General features: G+C 43.2%; 1 protein-coding gene and 1 long non-coding RNA gene across 6 annotated transcripts in view; one reads left to right on the forward strand and one right to left on the reverse strand.

Moving 5' to 3' along the window:
* Positions 1 to 9362, reverse strand: part of GPR63 (G protein-coupled receptor 63) — a 31638-nt gene extending 22276 nt beyond the window's left edge. For all 5 annotated transcript variants that reach the window (XM_075087314.1, XM_075087312.1, XM_075087313.1 and 2 more), the window contains exon 1: positions 8956 to 9362. The gene's annotated coding sequence lies outside the window, so the exon portion shown is untranslated. The remainder of the gene's footprint in view (positions 1 to 8955) is intronic.
* Positions 9363 to 9485: 123 nt separating this feature from the next.
* LOC142054574 (uncharacterized) lies at positions 9486 to 18105 on the forward strand. The gene is made up of 3 exons (XR_012659589.1): positions 9486 to 9694; positions 10219 to 17226; positions 17848 to 18105. It is a non-coding gene; the product is annotated as an uncharacterized LOC142054574 (long non-coding RNA).

The following is an 18105-nucleotide window of genomic DNA, read 5'->3' on the forward strand; positions in this document are numbered from 1 at the left end:
CTTTGAGGTAATGACATAAGCTTAGTCAGCAGTCAGACAGAACACGCATTTCTGAAAAGCAAATTCATCTAAACCATTTCAGATATCGATTTTAATTATCTTGTTTCTTAACAGTACTGTATGTGAACTCCATACCTCTATGTACCTACATGGGTCTGCATCCATCTGTACTGCCTGAACAGCTGACTGAGATATATGCTTCTATATAAGAGCTATATAATGTTTAATAGGTGCATTCCACAATTCTGCAGTCTCAGAAGACTACAGAAATTGCCCTGTCAATGGCTGACAACAGCCTACCAACCCAGGAACGATTCACTAGGCCCCCCCCTTCCTGGAGTTAGGATGCTTGGAACCTCAGTGTGCTCTGGAGCTTGCCAGGAGCCACAAAGAACCATAATAGAATCGAGATCATCCATCTTCCTCATCATTTTAGAAGTGTGAAAGCTTGGAAGTCCACCGAAGTGACTGATCAGTCCCCGAGACAATGTCTAATTCATATTCATTTTTATTGTCATTAAGAAATGAAGAATCCAGTTAATTTTCAAATAGCCACACACCCAGGAACAGAATATGTTGAGTATACTGGGCGATGAATCCACTTTTCAGACAACAAAAACTGTGGGGAAAACACAGACAATAGGGGACTATTACATTTTCAGCCTTGCTGACAATAGCTCGAAGTGTATCACCGTATTGCCTGTGTACCGTGGAGATGCTTTTTCAAGTCTATCATTTGTGGTGGCCTTGAAAACACACATTTAATCCAGTTCAGTTGGATCTAGCAGTTTAACAGCAGAAGTGCTATTACCTGAGATTTCATGCTTTGATTTGATATTTCCAGAAAAGATGAATGCAGTCGGAACTTGCCTTCTTAACTTATCAAAATGAAGGGAATGGGGACTGAAAAGGCTCTTAACTTCAGTCAGCAAATGCACTCAGCCCCATCTCTACCCTCATAAATGCAACGGAAATTTCTTATGGCAGATGCAGATGTCCCGATACCAGCAAGGCATGGTACAACCTCTCCGTTATAAATACTCTGAGCATGCCTTTATGAGTCAGTATTAAATATTGCCAAATTTCTTTCAAATGTCACCTCCTTATCATAAATGACACAGTTGGAGCTTGAGCAGACATGCTGAATGAATTCAGCAGTGTGAAGGATGGAATTAACTTCTCAGCTCTACCAACTCACGAACCCTTCAAATCAGAAATAAGGTAAGAGGCGGGAGGCCCAACTGCTACTCAGTTGATTTTGCTCCAAAAATAATCAGGTAGCTCCTCTCCAGGCCACACAAATTTTTCCAGATTACTCAATCCAAGCATACAAAGGTCTGGGGTACCAGTGTGCACGTCTGCAATTTTGACAGAATGGATGTGCAAACGTAACACACATTCTTTCAGTGTTTCGCAGCATGGCTTTGGCTATATGTGGGAAGTTTGGATATTTTTTTACTTCACTTCTTAAAATCATTTTGGTAGTAAGAGAAAGCATGGTAAATTTGGACACAAATACAGTTTGAAATCATTATATATGATTATATATTAACTCCAAAGTATTTATGATCTAATATATGCAAAAGCATATACACATACAGTTAGTGACACAGGAATCAAAATACCACAAATACATTAATTGTATGTATTTCTAAACACTTCCACAAATATCATGTAAGACTCCAGAAAAACATCTAGAGAAAATTCAGAAGTGACAACTGACAGAAGAGTCTAAATCAAAATGATCAAGTAATAAAAGGCTTGTTGGAGTATTACCTACCGAAGATAAGAATTTAATCAACATATAATGTGTTTTCAAATTACTTTTCAAGTCTTTGACAAAAAAAAGAGTCATCTCTGTTTTTCACAAGATATCATACTCTCTTTTCTATCATTATACACAATGAAACTTGTATGATCCTTTGAAAGCGATAATTTTGCGAATTACACTACTGGTGCAGAAAACTTGTAGCAATAACCATTTTGAAGTAGTATCAGGTTTTTGAAGTTCTAGCTAAGACAGCTTTAGAAAGACAGGATTATTATTTTGCAATTTGCATCAAAAATACACATTGGGGTTTTTTTTCCCCCCTCGCACTTTGTTGCAAAGTTTCCCCCTTGTGCTCAAGGCAACCCAAACTGAACCCCTCATCTGTGAGCTTTTTTCCTAGCACTTTTTTCCTTTTTCCTGTTTTTAAAATGAGGGAATAGCTTGCACAAGCTAGTGAGGTAAGGAAGATAATTTAATGTTCCTGAAGAACTGAGTTATTAAAGGGATGAATACCACCACAGAAGAAACACACACGGAAGTTAATTATTAAGCATTCAGAATGGTTTGTAAATAAGGCATGTGACCATATGCTGAATAATGACAAGAAAAAGGTCTGCAAAGGTGCTCACTAAGGATTAACCTTGCCTAAAGGTAGCTATCCTAAAAGCTAGATAGCAAAGCTAGAGAGACTCTCAGGATACAAAGCAGAGAGACACTGAGCAAGTAATTGAGCCACAGGTGGGATAAACCACTTTCTGGACAAGCTTATTTTTCTCCACTGACTGTACGAGTGCCTGGAAGGCTACGTGAGACTACCTCATTGTCACCATAGTCCTCAGCAGATTATTTCCAACAGATCCCTGAGGGCTAGCCTATTGTCAGTGGGTTTAAATTTGCTATGCAGGGGTCCATATACCTAATGAGGTTGAAAAACAATTCACAGGACTGGACAGCTACCTTTCAAAAGTTCACATTGAAGACTTAGATTTATCTCCTAAACCACCAGCATCCATTCACTGCACATAATGAGGCAGGCACCTGCTGGAAAATACAATATACGACCATGTGGGAGAAAGAAAGGAGAAATTTCAGACGTCTCATCTGTTTTAAAAAAGCAAGGCTAGCAAAAGGTTTGGGGTTTTTATGTAGGAAAAATAAAAAGTAATTAAACTGATTTGATCAGCATGCTATTGAATAAGGTCTGCAAGACTGGCTGGAAGAGGGTTGTTTTTTACGCGTTTGGCAAAAGTTATATGTATTCCTGACAAAGTGTGTTATTAAGCATCTGAAAAAATATCTGTTGTTTTTAATGAGCACAAGAACCAGATTCTTCTTGGAGGTTCACAGCAAAGGATGAGGGACACTGCACACAAGCCACAGTATGGGTAACTCCAACTAGGCCTCAGGAAGAAAAAAAAAAAACATAGTGAGAGTAGTCAAACACCAGAACATGTTACTCACAGACGCTGCAGAATCTTCATCCTTGGTGATATTGAAAACTCAGGTGGACATGATCCTGAGCAACCTCATCTGACTTTCAAACTGGCTCAGTGCTGGGCAGAGAGTTGGCCTGCATGGCCTCCTGAGGTCTCTTCCAGTCTGAATTATTCTGTAGTTCTATGTTCCACCCACAGCCCCCTTAGGCTATAACAGAATTATTCCTTCACCACAGCCTCTTAAGTCTGAGCACTGCATCTGAAAGCCCGTTTTCCCTTTGCTTTTTTGACCTGATATGCTTCGCCAGCTGGGCTTACCCATGCAACTAGTGGGCTGCAACATAGATTAGGATAAAATATTCTAACTGGCCAAGTAAAGTGACTAGCAACTAGAAATTATTACCTGAAAGGAGGTTGTAGCAAGGTGGGTGTTTGTCTCTTCTCCCAGGTTACTAGAGACAGGACAAGAGGAAACGGCATCAAGCTGCATCAGGGGAGGTTTAGATTGGGTATTAGGAAAAATGTGTTTACTGAAAGAGTGGTCAGGCACTGGAACAGGCTGCCCAGAGAGGTGGTGGAGTCACCATCCCTGGAGGTGTTCAGAAAACATGTTGATAAACTCACAGAATGGTAGGGTTGGAAGGCACCTCCAGAGATCATATTGTCCAACTCCCCTGACTGAGCAGGGACACCTAGAGCAGTGGGCACAGGAATGTGTCCAAGAAGGTTTTGAACATCTCCAGGGAAGGAGACTCCACAACCTCTCTGGGCAGCCTGTTCCACTGCTCTGGCACCCTCACAGGAAAGAAGTCTTTTCTCATACTCAGGTAGAACTTCCTGTGTTCCAACTTGTGCCCATTTCCCCTTGTCCTGTCCTTGGGCACCACTGAAAAGAGTCCAGTCCCATTCTCCTGACACCCACCCTTTAGATAATTATAAGCATTGATGAGATCTCCCTTCAATCTTCTCTTCTCCAGGCTGAACAAACCCAGGTGTCTCAGCCTTTTCTCATGAGGGAGATGCTCCAGTCCCCTGATCATCTTGGTAGCCCTCTGCTGGACTCTCTCCAGTAGTTCCCTGTCCTTCCTGACCTGGGGAGCCCAGAACTGGATGCAGTACTCCAAATGTGGCCTCACTAGGGTAGAGAAGAGCAAGAGGATAACCTCTCTCGACCTGCTGGCCACACTCCTTTTAATGCATCCCAGGATACCGTTGGCCTTCTTGGCCACAAGCACACATTGATGGCTCAGGGTCAGCTTGCTGTCCACCAGATGTGGCACTTCAGGGCATGGTTTAGGAGACACGGTAGTGTTGGGTTGATGGTTGGACTCGATGATCCTAGAGGTGTTTTCCAACCTTAATGATTCTGTGATTCTATGAAATCAGTCAAGAGAAGGATCTGGCAGAAAAATGCAGGAAGCAGCTGGGCAACAAGATGGCCCAGAAGAAGCAGGTCAGTAAGAGTAAAATATTGCAGGGAAGACAACAGTAAAGTCACCAGACAGCAATTGCCCTGTGGACAACAGAACAGAAACTAAGCCTCAAAGTTCCACCATACTCCTTAAGAAAGCAACATTATATTACATAAATTTATGAGGTAACATGGGTCATTTCATAATCCATGTATAAAGCATGCTATTCTCCGCCGTTGTCAATCCACATAGAGATCACAACGTACTGCCACAGCCCAGACAGTTACAGTCAGATCTGGCCTTTAGAGGTTCTAACTCTGTTAAGGACATAGGAAGTGATCAAAGATACCCGGGAAAAAAAAAAAATACTCCTTTTGCTTCCATTTGCTTTAGGGATAAAAGAAAAATCACTGGGAAAACTACACTCCCAGAAACTATGTTAAAAAATGAATGCTATTAAGGTTTGAAAGTAAAGCTCTAACGACCTGAGAAGGAGCAGTTATAGAATCGTAATTAAACACTATGACATAGTATTTACATAACCAAGTACTACTTAGCCACACAGAATCCAGCTTCCTTTAGAAGGCCCAGCACTCACCAAGATGAACTGTTCAAAACCTTGCTTTCTCCACAATTATTGTATGTTACCACGTCATAGTTAATCAACACAATTCAAACCTTGCTTTAGTGACTCCAAGGAGGAGATGCAAAAATCATAGCCATCCACAAACTTTGGTTGCCCAAATTGAGACACTAAGTGCTCTGAAAAAAGTCAGATCCCAGATAGTATAAAGCACAGCTCCCAAAGGCTGCATCATCACCACTTCAAAGCTTTAAATTTCCAAACACTTCTGTGCTTATGTGGTCTTAACAATATTCTTTTAAACACAGCTTGTGTATAATATACATCTAGATTGAGGTAGATTAGGTTACAGTTATGCAAGAGATTTCTCTAAGTGCCATTCGAACCAGTGGGAATCCTCAGACACCTCAACACGTGCCTAAGTGTAATACCTTACTGAATCAGTGCTTTTACATAGAGGCAGGAGAAAAGGATAGCTCACCTTTCTCCTAAAGTACATGTTGAAATATCTCAATGTTAAGAGTTGTATTTTATGATGTTTCATTCAAATGAAATTGACTTAAAGTTCAGAGGCAAGCTGCCTGTTTGGGAAAGTACTTTAAAGCATTCACTAAGTCCCATCACATACGTAAGGTTTAGGTAAGTATCTGAGCATCACCCTCAGCTGGAAAGGAGGTGACTAAATAATTTTCCTACTTAAGTTCAAACTGAACTACTAGCTAGGTTAGCAAAATAATAGCTGCCAGCAAATACAGAAGGAAAAAAAAATACACTGTTCTATGAAAGTATTTTATATGTCTATGAGAGGCAGTGCGACCTGACATCAATTTTTGTTTAGAGATTCTACTTCTGGATCCTACGACCAGGATTCCTTAGATAAATAGTTACACTTCCTCTCGCCTCACTTTCTTCATTTGTAACAATTAAGTCTGACATCCTTTAGAATTGCCTTGAAATTTATTTATGAGACTATTACATAAGATTAACTGCACATGCCAAACCCAAAAAGCAAGCACAGCGTAAACCACCATGCACATGCACTGTTTCATCATTGAACCGAACAGTGAGATACTGCAAAAAATGTGAACCAAAACACAAACTTACAGAATGTTATGAAGTACACAGGATTTGTTCATAATTTTGGTGACAAAAGAGGCAGCAAGCATGGCAAGAGTCCATGATGATTTGTTTTAAACATGTAGTCTAATAAATTTAACAGGTGAGTAACCTCTCCAGGCATCTAGAAGTCAATAATCTTCAGCACACTTAAAAAAAAAAATACTTGCTCTGCCCAACTTGTTGCCTACAGAAAAATAATTTGGAGAGTAGCAAAACAGCATGAGCCACGGACGTGTTCACACGCAGGCATCAGGACTGCTTATGGGCATGCACTGGAGTGCATTCCCAAGCAATCAGAACAAGTCATGTAAGCCTGTCCCTGATCCTGCTTACCCCTCCCTTACGGGCAAGTGGGAAAGCCATCGAGCCTACACCTACTCCCTCTTCACCCACCTGCACAAGTAGGGAAAACAGTAGCCCTGACAGTTCTAAGCAGCTGACTATGAAAAGCAGCATTTTATAGTGCCCAAGATCCTCAATACAGGGAAATTAGATCACTATGACTGAGCACAGAGTTAAGAGAGGCTTCTTACAGTGTTACTGACAGACTATGTCCACACTAGTAAATCAAGCAATGCCAGGAAGCATTCCCAGGAAATGAAACTCAGTCACACAGACTGCTGAACTGCAACAGACTGGTGCAGCATCCTCCCAACCCAGGCCAGCTACAGCTCTCCCATGCAATTCTGAGGCATGACTTCAGATTTAACACGGGCCAGGAGCCAGTCCCAACCAGCAGCTTGTATTCAGCTATCCCATTCTAGAAGGCAGGAGAGTTTAGCAGCGTTGACAAGGGCTAATCTGTGCCAGTTGGCTTCAAGACCAGAGAGGATAGTCTTGGGTACATTTAATTAGCTGGTAGAGAAATGGTCATAGCCTCTCCAAGCTTTGTTTGCTATTATTCTTAGAGGAAGACTTTAAAATTGGCACATGCAATGAAGTATACAACATAGCCTGATAAGCACCACCTGACAAAAGTCATCTACAAAAGTCATACTACACATTGTAGTATACAAGAAAAAAAATTAGAAGTCAGTAGAGCTCATCTTGGCTTCTTCCTGTTTCCTCTGAGCAGAGAGGCTTGGCATGTCATCTACTAATATCCAGTCTCATTTCTTTTCTTGGTAAAAAAAAAAAAAAGTTCTATACTTTTAGCATGGGCTCTTATAGAAAGGCCACTCTAACAAACGAGTCATGCAAATTAGCATAAGAAGCTGAGTTTCTGAGGGCTGATCATTTGGTACTACATATTTCAAATGAAAGTTATTCAGAAATGATTATTCTTCTAATTACTAATCACTATAAAATATGCTTCTGGAGACTAAAAATATGATTACTAGCGAATGTACGATGTTATCCTGGAAACAGCTACAGCAATGTTGGCAAATACATTTTCACATGAGATAACTGCACAAAAACAACATCTGAGAGCTGACAATATAGCACAGAATAGCCATATCAATACTTTTTGAAATATCTTTATGATTTCAGATATCCAGAAATGGTCTATTTGAAACTGTCCCTGTTATAACCCAATGCCTCTGTCACCGTTGCTCTAATGCCAGAATATATACAAAGTCCCACAGAAAATGCACTGTGCAAAACCCATTTGCCACTGCTTAAGCACTCATGTTTTCAGTAAGGATAGTTTTATTAACAGTCCTCTCAGGCATGAATCTAACTTGCCGGCTATACCTGGCTCTAAGCATTTAAAACGTGTACGTTCCCTGTACCTTTACGCAAATCGACCGTTGTCTAGGAAAAGTGTTTTTACTGATTTACAAGGAAAACTTCATAATATGCTTTATTACATATATTCGCCTGCACTGGATCATCTTGCTTTAAAGATCAAGTATAAAGAAAACCATGTGGAACACATAAATAAAAGTTACACGCTTGCTTAGAAAATACCAGTTTTCTTAACTGAGGCGCTTCCCCCCCCGCCGCAGGGGCGACTCCCCCCATCAGGACCAACACCTACACCCTACCAGACAGCGGCAGGTTCTCCCTGATCGGGAGTTGTGACAACCCAGGCTCTGAACAGCAGGTGACAGAGCGCAGCCCCCCCCCGCCCCGCCGTGTCCCCAGCCGGGGGTCCCGCCTCAGGGAGGCCGGGGCGCCTCCGCCCCCGGGTGCCCGCGCTGCGAGGCGGCGTTCAGCCGACGGCTCCGGAGAGCGAGGCCGCCTCACGGGGATGGAGCCCAAGCCGCCAGCGCGGCCCCCACACACCGCCTCCACCGCCCCGGAGGAGAACCCCGCCGACCGGTCGGGAGCGCCCACCCGGTGTCGGCAGCGCTCCCGCCGCCGGGCCCCGCTCTGCCCGCCCGCCTCCTCCCCTCAGCCGCCGCCGACCGCTGCCCGCCAGCGGCGGGAGAAGGGGCGCCCGGCCGCCCCGGCCCCGCGCAGCCTCCGCCGGGCGCCCCGTCCCCGAACCGGCCCGGCCCACCGGCACGGCGGCGCGGGCGGGTCCCCCCGGGGCCGGAGCGCCCTCCCGGCCGCGGGTCCCGGCACGACGGCGCGGGGCTCCCGGCGGTGCCCGCTGCAACTCTCCCCGCTCCTGCCGCCCCCTCGGACGGGGGGCAGCGGCAGCCCAGCGCCGCGGAACTGCCACCGCCGCCCAACGCCGCGCCTCACCTCACGGCGCGGCCGGTGCCCCGCGGAGCCCAGCGCAGCACAAGCCCGGCCTGAGCCCATCCCTCCGGGAAGTTTCCTGCCATCGCAGCGGCCGGGGAAAACAAAAGCTTCAAAGCCGGGATCAGGAGAGGGAGGAGGAGGAGGAGGAGGAGGAGGAGGAGGAAGGGCAGCGCTAGCAGAAAAGTGCGGGGCATCGCTCGCCCGCCGCGCCGCTGCCCCCGGCTGCCGACCTCCCCCGGGGGGCAGCCCGCTCAGCGCCGCCTCCCCATCGGCTTCAGCAGCGGCTCCGCCACACGGGCAGCGCCGCGGAACCGCCGGACCGCGGAGCGGGGGAGCCACTGGCAGCGCCGGTGCTTCCCCGCCTCTCTGCCAGGCCGGCCGCACCTCCCTCCCCGCCACCGCCCGTCCCGCCCGCCGCCGCAGCGCCGCCGAACCCCGCCCCCGCCCGCCCGCGCGCCCCGCGGCCCCGCCTCCTGGGGGCGGGCGCGCGCACGCGCGCACGCACGCTGGGGGCGCGCGGCTCTCGCGGCTGTGCGCGCGCTCCAGCGGAGACCGGCTGCCGCCGTCCAGGGCAGGGTGGCGGGGCTGCCCTCCGAGCCCTGCGCCCCGCTCCTGCGGGAAGAGGGGCGGCTTAAGCTGGGCTTAGCCGCTCTGCAGCAAGGCCCCCGTTCGGTTCTCACCGCCAAGCGTCGATCAGGCTGTACCAGTAAAGTTGGAGGCGCCTCTTGTAAAAACGCAGGTAAAAGAGATGGCGAAAGCAGGACTGACACATGCAGAGGAGCGAGCGCCAAGCCTCCTGCCAGGCAGGGACATAAATACGGTGTGCCCTTGGTGGTATCTCAGTCCTTGCGAACATAAAGGGAAAACTAATACATCTCCAAGAGTCACTGTCTCCATCATAAAGGGCTGTGCCGGTGAATTTTTAAGGGTTAAGCCTCTATGTCTCCTTATTGCCCACGTAGCTACCTTGGTAAGGAGGAAGGTTTGCCAAATCGGATACAGTTGCAACGCTGAGGTCGTGCAGTATGTGGTACAGGCGGCCGGATCACCTCCAGACTGGGATAGGGTGGCTACCGATGCAGAGGAGTGTGAGGCAAGAGAGCATGATTTCAGCCAAAGGCTACATGATTCAGAGTAGCTTATTGTGGTTTTAGCTAGTTTAATTTTCATAATTAAAATATGTATGATTGGCAAGACTCCCTGTATCATATTAAATGGGTGTACAAGGATGTGAATTGATAGGAAAACCCTTATTCTTTACAGAACTTGATGTTTGAACCAGGAAGACTCCTTCACAATCCCTTTTTCCTATTCAAACTGCATTTACCTTATTGCCAGCTAACAGGTCTCTGAACCAGATCACAACTGCTCACAGTGAACTCAGAACATGTGAAAAGAGAATAAGTAAGCTTCTTGGCTCCCAAATGGATCCCTGAAGCGTGACGCTGATGGGATGCCAGCAGAATGTTAGCCGCTACATCCACTGGTCCTGCTTTGATGTTTGAGAAGTACAACTCTCAACGGAGTTCAGCTGCCCTGCACCCACAAGGCTATGATGAGAACCGCAAGGCGAATCCAGAGAGGAAGCAATTCTTTCTGACTGCTTTAAAAATTCTTGACCAAGTGAAATTATTTCTTTATTCTTACATCTTCTTTAACAAGTGGGTGTGAGCACTTTTTTGTTGTAATTTTCCATCAGAGGAAAATCACTATTATGTTCTACTGCTTATTTTGAGCGCAGAAAGGAAAGAAACTGTGGGGTCTGTTTGTTTTCTGGGATGCACTCTGAACTCCTCCCATCTGAAATAAGCATAACTAACCAGTGAGAAACTGCCCCACTGGGGCTTCTGATTTGTTTTGCTATAGTTGGCTAAAGTCTTTAAAGGCTTTTTGTAGCATAGGGGAGACAGGATATATTGATTCAATTTGAAAATCCTCAGATATTATCACTGCACTCCATCTTGTGGAAGAGGCAACACACATTTTAAAATGATCCTATAGTGGGGTTTTTGAGTAATTATACATAACAATGTCTGGTTCTTACTGTCAAAGCAAGGAGCTACATATAGCAGTGGATAGAAGAAGCTGTTTAATTCTCCATCTGCCTAATTGTACCCAATGGATTTGTGTAAATGTCGCTTGGTTTTAGGTATGAGCTTCACATCTCCTTCCTCTTTGTTTTGGAAAGGAGCTTTAGGAAAGCATTCCAAGAGCCTAATTTGAAAAGAGAAACTAAAGCAGAAAGGAACCTGCTTTCTAGGTGAGGTTGCCAAGCAGCACCCCAGCTTTGGGAGAGTCATCATAAGGCTGAAGAAGCAGCCAAGTGGAGGAGGGATGGTGACCTGTGGGGATATGTGGCTGGGGTAAAGACTCTGCTATGCACGATTGCTTTGTAGGGGACTGACTAATTTGGGGGTTTTATTTTTGTTATCCCTCTAATATAAGTACAATACTTTATAGCTATGTCCAGGACACACTATTGAGGATCGCTATCTCTTACCCAAAAAACCCCAACGATGAGGTCCTCTCTGCCCTTCTGAAACTGCCTTTCGTGGCTTGTGACCTTTTTACCCCTTGATGTTCAGTGCTGCTTTGGGAAATCGGAATGGGTATTGAGGCAACAACTATGAGCCGTAGCAAAGGTGTATTCATACATACTTGTGTCTGGCTGGGTGCAGAGAAAACTGCGAAATTTCTCTGGATTCACAGCTATAGAAAGGTTAACCTTATAATAGTTGCACTAGGACAAGCTTGACGAGAATGCCATTGAACTTTAATGAATAACTTAAAATACAAAGGGCTAGTTATTCGAACTGTTCTGTGGACAGAAGAAAAAAGGTTTCCTTCAGAAAAGACTGCAGAAAAGCTTAGTCATTCAGACCCAAAAAAGCAGGGAAAAGCAGGTCTTGTGCTGAAAGAAGTTAGGAAAAAATTCTGTTGTACAAATGAGGATCCTCTGAATTACCTCACCCCAGAAGCAGGTTCCACAAGCAGGATAAATTTAATCAGCAGACATGAACTGTGACTTCCCCCGCCCCCTCCCCCCCCGAACTTCCCCCTCTCTTGCAGTAGCAGTAATGTACGGGTCTCTCCCCGTGATGTGGCGTGGAACAGCAGTGCTGAATGAAGCACTGGCCTTTTTTGTTTCGTTTACTGGGGAGGGGCTTGGACAACACAGTGGTCAACTTGCTGATTGCCGGTATGCCTTACTGCTCCAAACTGTGCTAAGTCTGCTAAAGTACAATTCATCTGTTTTAAGTAATGCCTCAGTGAAAACAAGGCCTTGAAGGTGGAGTGTCTGCTTCTGTCTACTATTATAACAGTGGCGACAGGTCTCATTAACTCCTGAGATAATACTGAGGACAGGGAATCTTCGTTGACTACAGTATTTGTTAGCCTTTTCCAGACTCCTTGGTCATTTTCCTAGAGCAATGACTCATCACTTCATCACTACGCTTATTAGCTTAAATTGTTATTATTATTATTACAATAAAAGTAACATAATGCTTATGCTAATTCACTTTGTGCGCAACTGTCAGAATTCTTGAAACAGTTGTCAGCTGAAAACATCCTACATGAGCATTTCAGCATTATTTAGACTTTTCCTGATTATTCTATTCATATTTATGAAATTTAACTCTGTTCAGTGATGATTTTCAATATAGTATGTGAAAATTCAGAGCAAATGGTCAGACCTTTTTGTGAAACCATTAGTATTGTTTGAAGGGAAATCAGGCCATAACATGACTGCTCTTCAGTTTTAGTAAAAACTCAGCCTCACAGATTTCTTTCTTGCTGAACAGCCCAAAGAGTAATGTTGGGACAGGGGTGGCAGGGAAGACTTGCCCAAAAGAAGAGGTGTGCTTTTCAGAAACATTGAATATGGATGATAAAAAGATGCAGTGAGATTTTTTTTCCCCCCCTAACAACAGCAGAAATCATGCAGGTAAGCAGGAAAAAAACCCACAAATGTTCAGAGATTTTATATTTGCACTTATTTTATTAAGCAGTTAGTTGTATACAACCCCAAAAGTGTCTTGAGTTTCAGGCTGTCTGAAGTCTATGCCCTGAAGAAAAGGAAGACTTCAAAACGTGGTTTCAGGTATATCCAGCATAAAAACCTTATCATCCCTTTTGCCTGCTTTTTCTTTGTAAAAGAATGAATTTGAAGACATGGAAAAACACAGCATAGTGTAACAGCAAAGGGATGGTACCAAAGTCTGACCTTGGTGGGGTTATTCAAGTGCTTGAAGTTACACAAGTGTTTTGTTCTGCCCATATGTGGAATATAAGCAAGCTCACCACAGTAAGTAGAGTGAGTGAAAAAAGACTGGGTGAGTAAGGATTATAGTGGAAAAAACAGACTGCTATTTTGAAATGGAAATCTATTACATTTATCTGAGAATTGATGCAGAAGGCTTGTGAACTGGAGCTGAGTTTGAAATGTAGCATGAAAATGCTTTCACACCTTTCGCTAGAAGAATAAGGTCCTCTAGAGCTGCTTTTGCAGTCGAGCAAATATCAATTAGTAATTTACTCACAGCTTCAGTACTTTGTTTTCTATCCTGTTTTTATTCTGTGACGAAGAGAGAGAAAGAGAAAGCATTTGAGCAAAATTTGTGTCATTGCCAAGAGAACAGGAGATCATTTATTTTGTTGTAATTTCAGGTATTGCCATGCATTCAGTGTCTCTTGTCTTCCCTTTTGGTCATCTGACTGCTGTTGAAGTCATTCCTCTTGTTTTACATAGCAAAAATGAAAAGATGGTCAAAACCCTCATAAATTCACCTTCCTCTCAAAGGCCATTTGCTGCTTCAGTTGCTACTGTTTGCATTTGAAGCAAGATAAACCAAAGCTCTATTGCATCTGTGCACCATCCACATTGCTGTGAAAAAAATGTTTTGGGAAAATTCAACATTCAACTTCAGATCTATAAGACCCTGAAGTGTCTGAGTTGTAACTTCAATCCTTCAGCAATTATAATTGTTTCAGAAGCTCATGGGAGTGGAGGACATGGCACAGAATAGTCTCCAAGGTGATATTTTGCCCATGAAATTCAACTCTGAGAACTATGTATCCTCATCCCATGTCCCAGTTTTAAGAAAGGAATGAGACTTAAAACACTTCTCTTCATTTAGACTCTCCTATAGGAGAACCAACCGACCTCCCCTTGCAGCTAGTATGCTGGACGCTTTCTGGTGTTTCTAGTCGTGGCAGGGAGGCAATATCCAGTATTACTAAAGCTGATATACTCTTTCTAATATGACATTTGTTTCATTTTGTTCCTTAATCCAGGAACCAGGGCCAAAAAAATCTTGATGTATGGACTTCCTAGAGAGGAACTATAAACTTCTTTCCCTACTCTCTGCCCTTCCTTCCCCCCAGTTTAGTGTTTCCTGTGCTTCCATGAAGAGCATGTAATAAAAGAAGCGTAGTCTTTCTCCCCATCCAGATCCCAGCTGTGTCTGGTTTTGTAAATTAGCTATCCTGTCACATTTAGACTAGATTTATATCTACTCCAGTTATTCAATCCAATTTTCAGTAGAACCTGTATGGTGCATATTGATATATTTGTCTTTAAAACAATTATTTTTACTGATAACATAGGAATTTAAATTACAGTCTTTATTTTCAGCAAATTATAGGTTTTATTTTCAGCAAATGCTTTGGGGTCTTTACATTATAGTCTAGTGAAACTGGCTGGGATGACTTTCCAATGTCCTAATGCTGGAAACTATCTACAGTGCAGTGTCTGAACATGCCCAGTGTTCTCTGCAGCTACGCTCTCTAGGAAAAGCATAACACAACAAGGCTTCTGCCACAAGGCACCTTTCTTTTCTGATGTCACAAACTTGGTATTACAATATCTAATTCTGTGCATCATGTTAAAACTATTGCCATTCATTCACCAGCAAATTTTACTTTTAATAGAGGCTATAAATCAAGGTGGACAACATAGATATTACTCATTTTAAAAATTCCCATTTCTTTTCATTCAGAACCAAAGACAATGTCCTGTGAACCTAATGTTATGAAGTGACCTCTATAATAAAACAGGTTTCTGAACTGCTAACCAATAACAAATGCTTCATAGATGCTCCAATTAAATAAAAATAATGGTGAAAAACTCACTTATTGAAAGAGAGCATTAGAGTAAGTAAGGCAAACAATTTACCACTGGGAAATATCTATGTTGGAATCCTCTCCTCTCAATTGGTAAGTAATTTCAGCAAAGAATGAACATGGAATCGTGAGTTTAAAACAAAATTTTACTGTGGTGCTGCACATAATTTTCAGTTCTCTCTTGAAAAAAAAGACACCACTCTATTTTAATTACACCTGGCATTAGCTAATGTTTCAAATTCTTTTTAAGTTCCCTTTGTCTTAAATATGCCTTACCATTTTTAGGTCAGCACTAGTAATTTAACAGTGACTTTCACCTGTGGAGGCTTTTACAACTTGTACTCTTCAGAGAGAAAGAAGATGTCCAAGGACATACGTGAACACAGGAGATGCCCCACTGGGTCGGCCTGGGGATCGTTTTTTTTTTCTTTGACAGCGGCAAGAGACCCTGGCACACGTCAGATACTTTGAGTGTACATCAAACAAGGCAGGCTACGGTCTCTCCTCCAGAAATTCTCACTGAAGTTCTAGCCGCACTTTTTCCTCTCAACTTTTTATTTATACACTCCCTAACCAAGGCCCTTCCAAGTTGCAGGACCTCCTCCTCAGTCTCTTCCAGGCCCTGTCCCTGTTGGTTACTCATGTCACCAGAAGAAGGAAGCTTGATGGGGGGATCCTGGTGACTGTGGGAACCTGTGTCCATTCATTCCATCATCCTCCCACATCTCCAAGCAGAGCATCACTGGGGAGCATCCACCTCTTCCTCAGTTAACATTCAAGAAGTGGTGGGTGACATCAGGGTTTCTCTGCTTCATGCCCTCTTCCAGTTCCCTATCTCTGTAGTTTCAAACCTGTAACTCTTCCCTTTCTTCCATTTATTTTTCATTGTAGTTCATTTTTTCTCCTTGTTTTCATTACCATAGCCCTCTCTCCCCCGAGGGGCGCTTCAAGGTTTTGCCCGTAAGTACCCAAATGGAAAAGCAAACAGAAACAGGAGCAGTAGGAGAAACTATTTATAGAGTGCACACAAGCTTGGCCACCTTCTTCGGGCCTTTTCTGTGTTAGTCCCCTGGCTTCCATGGCTGTTAGGAAGGTAAATCCTTACCTAGTCCTTTCACTATCCATTTTTGGACCTATTCTACATGAACTTGTCCAATTCCTGTTTGAACCTGCTGTTGGGATCTGCTTTCACAACCTCTTTTGGTAGCAAGTTCAGAAATTCACTAGCTACTGTGTAAAGTCATGTGTTCTTTTCATCTGTTTTAAACTAATGTCACCAAATAAGCCAAGCTCTACGCTGTGATGAAAAATGGTTCCGTATTCATCTTTTCAGCCACCTTTGTGATTTCATAAACATTGAACAAGTCTCACCACAGCACTTACCCTTCCCAATTGAAAAGCCTCAAATTTTTTAGTCGGGTCTCATAGGGCAGCCACTCCCTTTAATCCCTTTTATAATTTCAGTTGTTTTCTCTGTATCTTCCCTAACTCTTCCATGTCCTTTTCCAGATACCAGGGCCAGAACTGTACAGAGCATTAAAAATGTGGATACAAGAGAGTCACACTAGAGTTAAGGCAAAATTATGCTCTCTCACTACCATTTCAGATGATGCCAGACACCTTTTTTGCCTGTTGTTTGAATGCCACCACATATTCACCCAGTGATTTCTGAGAACTTCAGTCTCAATAACTCCAACGTTTCTTTTCTGAGTTGTACCTGGTCGTTAGATCTGGCAAAGCTATGTGACAATCTGTGTACTTCAGAGAAAGCCAACTAATTTAGCCAATAAAACAGTGTTCATAATTTTTATAACTGGTGTTAACCTATACAGGTTCAGAATTTCATTCTGAATCCGTGAATTATTACTTTTACAATTTCCTGTATAATGTATGAATATGTCTATTGGTCCCAGTGTTGCAGGTCTTCCAAAGCAAGAGCTCTACTTTGAGTGAAGTGGAATTCTTACGTAAATAAGCTCAAACATGTCTTTAGTATGAGGTGGACAAGGTGAAAGCTCTGTAGATGTAGATCCTACATAGGAAGACAACAGAGAGAGCAAATTGGAGTTACCTTTGGAGCAGTACCCGAGTCCTGCGACGAAGAAGTCAACTTCTTCCTTTGTGGCTGGTGATCTCCATGCTGAGTAGGTAAGGAGGAGGGGAATGGGTGCTCCTTACACACCATTGCGATCTTCATAGGTTTTTATTTATTTTCTTAATTTATTTCCTAATTTTTAGATGCACAAATGCAGAAAGTAAACAGTTAGGAGGTTGTTATCAGAGACTTTATGATATTGAGCTGTTTGTGTGTGCATGTGTGCATATGTGCATACACCCCTTATATGATGTACCCTTTGACTTGAAGGCCTTGCACTAGAGTTCAAACAAACAGATACAGGCTGAAGAAATAAACTTTTTCTTACCCATTTTACTTAGACAAGTAATGACTTTCTAGCGATCTGACATTTTGCATCTTACATTTTGCTTGGCACATTAGTTCTTGTCTATTCAGTATCCACATGAAACAATAATGTAGGGCACCTGTAAAGGCAATCACACAAACAGGCAGGAGGCTATTCTTCTATAAGGTTCTTCACTGTTTTAGTTTTGTATTTTAAAAGCCCAGACATTTTACATTAGTTTTCTAGCAAATCAAAGAAGGTGCTACCTGTTGGTTTTTTTTAGGGGGGGGAGGGTTGCATAATATCCAAAGAATAAATAAAATATCAATTTAAAACTTAATAATTTGATGCTATCTTATTCTTATAGATGCTGATTACCGGGGAGAAAAGGATTGTTAATGTGAAAGCTCTATGTTCTTTTAAAGCAACTCTGTGTTATTGAAAGTAAACATGTTTGAAGAATCAACCTTTTGCTAATGATCAGCATACTCCTTTCCCTTTTTGTCTTCAAATAGACCAGCTGACGCCAGCTCTGATGTTATTTTTTTTTCATGCAGGGAGGAGGTGGTTATAGCAAAGATGTATTTTAACAAACAAACTTGGAAAAATAAAACCATCCTTTTTT

Source organism: Phalacrocorax aristotelis, chromosome 3 (assembly GCF_949628215.1).
Source record: "Phalacrocorax aristotelis chromosome 3, bGulAri2.1, whole genome shotgun sequence".
In the NCBI taxonomy this organism is placed as follows: Eukaryota; Metazoa; Chordata; class Aves; order Suliformes; family Phalacrocoracidae; genus Phalacrocorax; species Phalacrocorax aristotelis.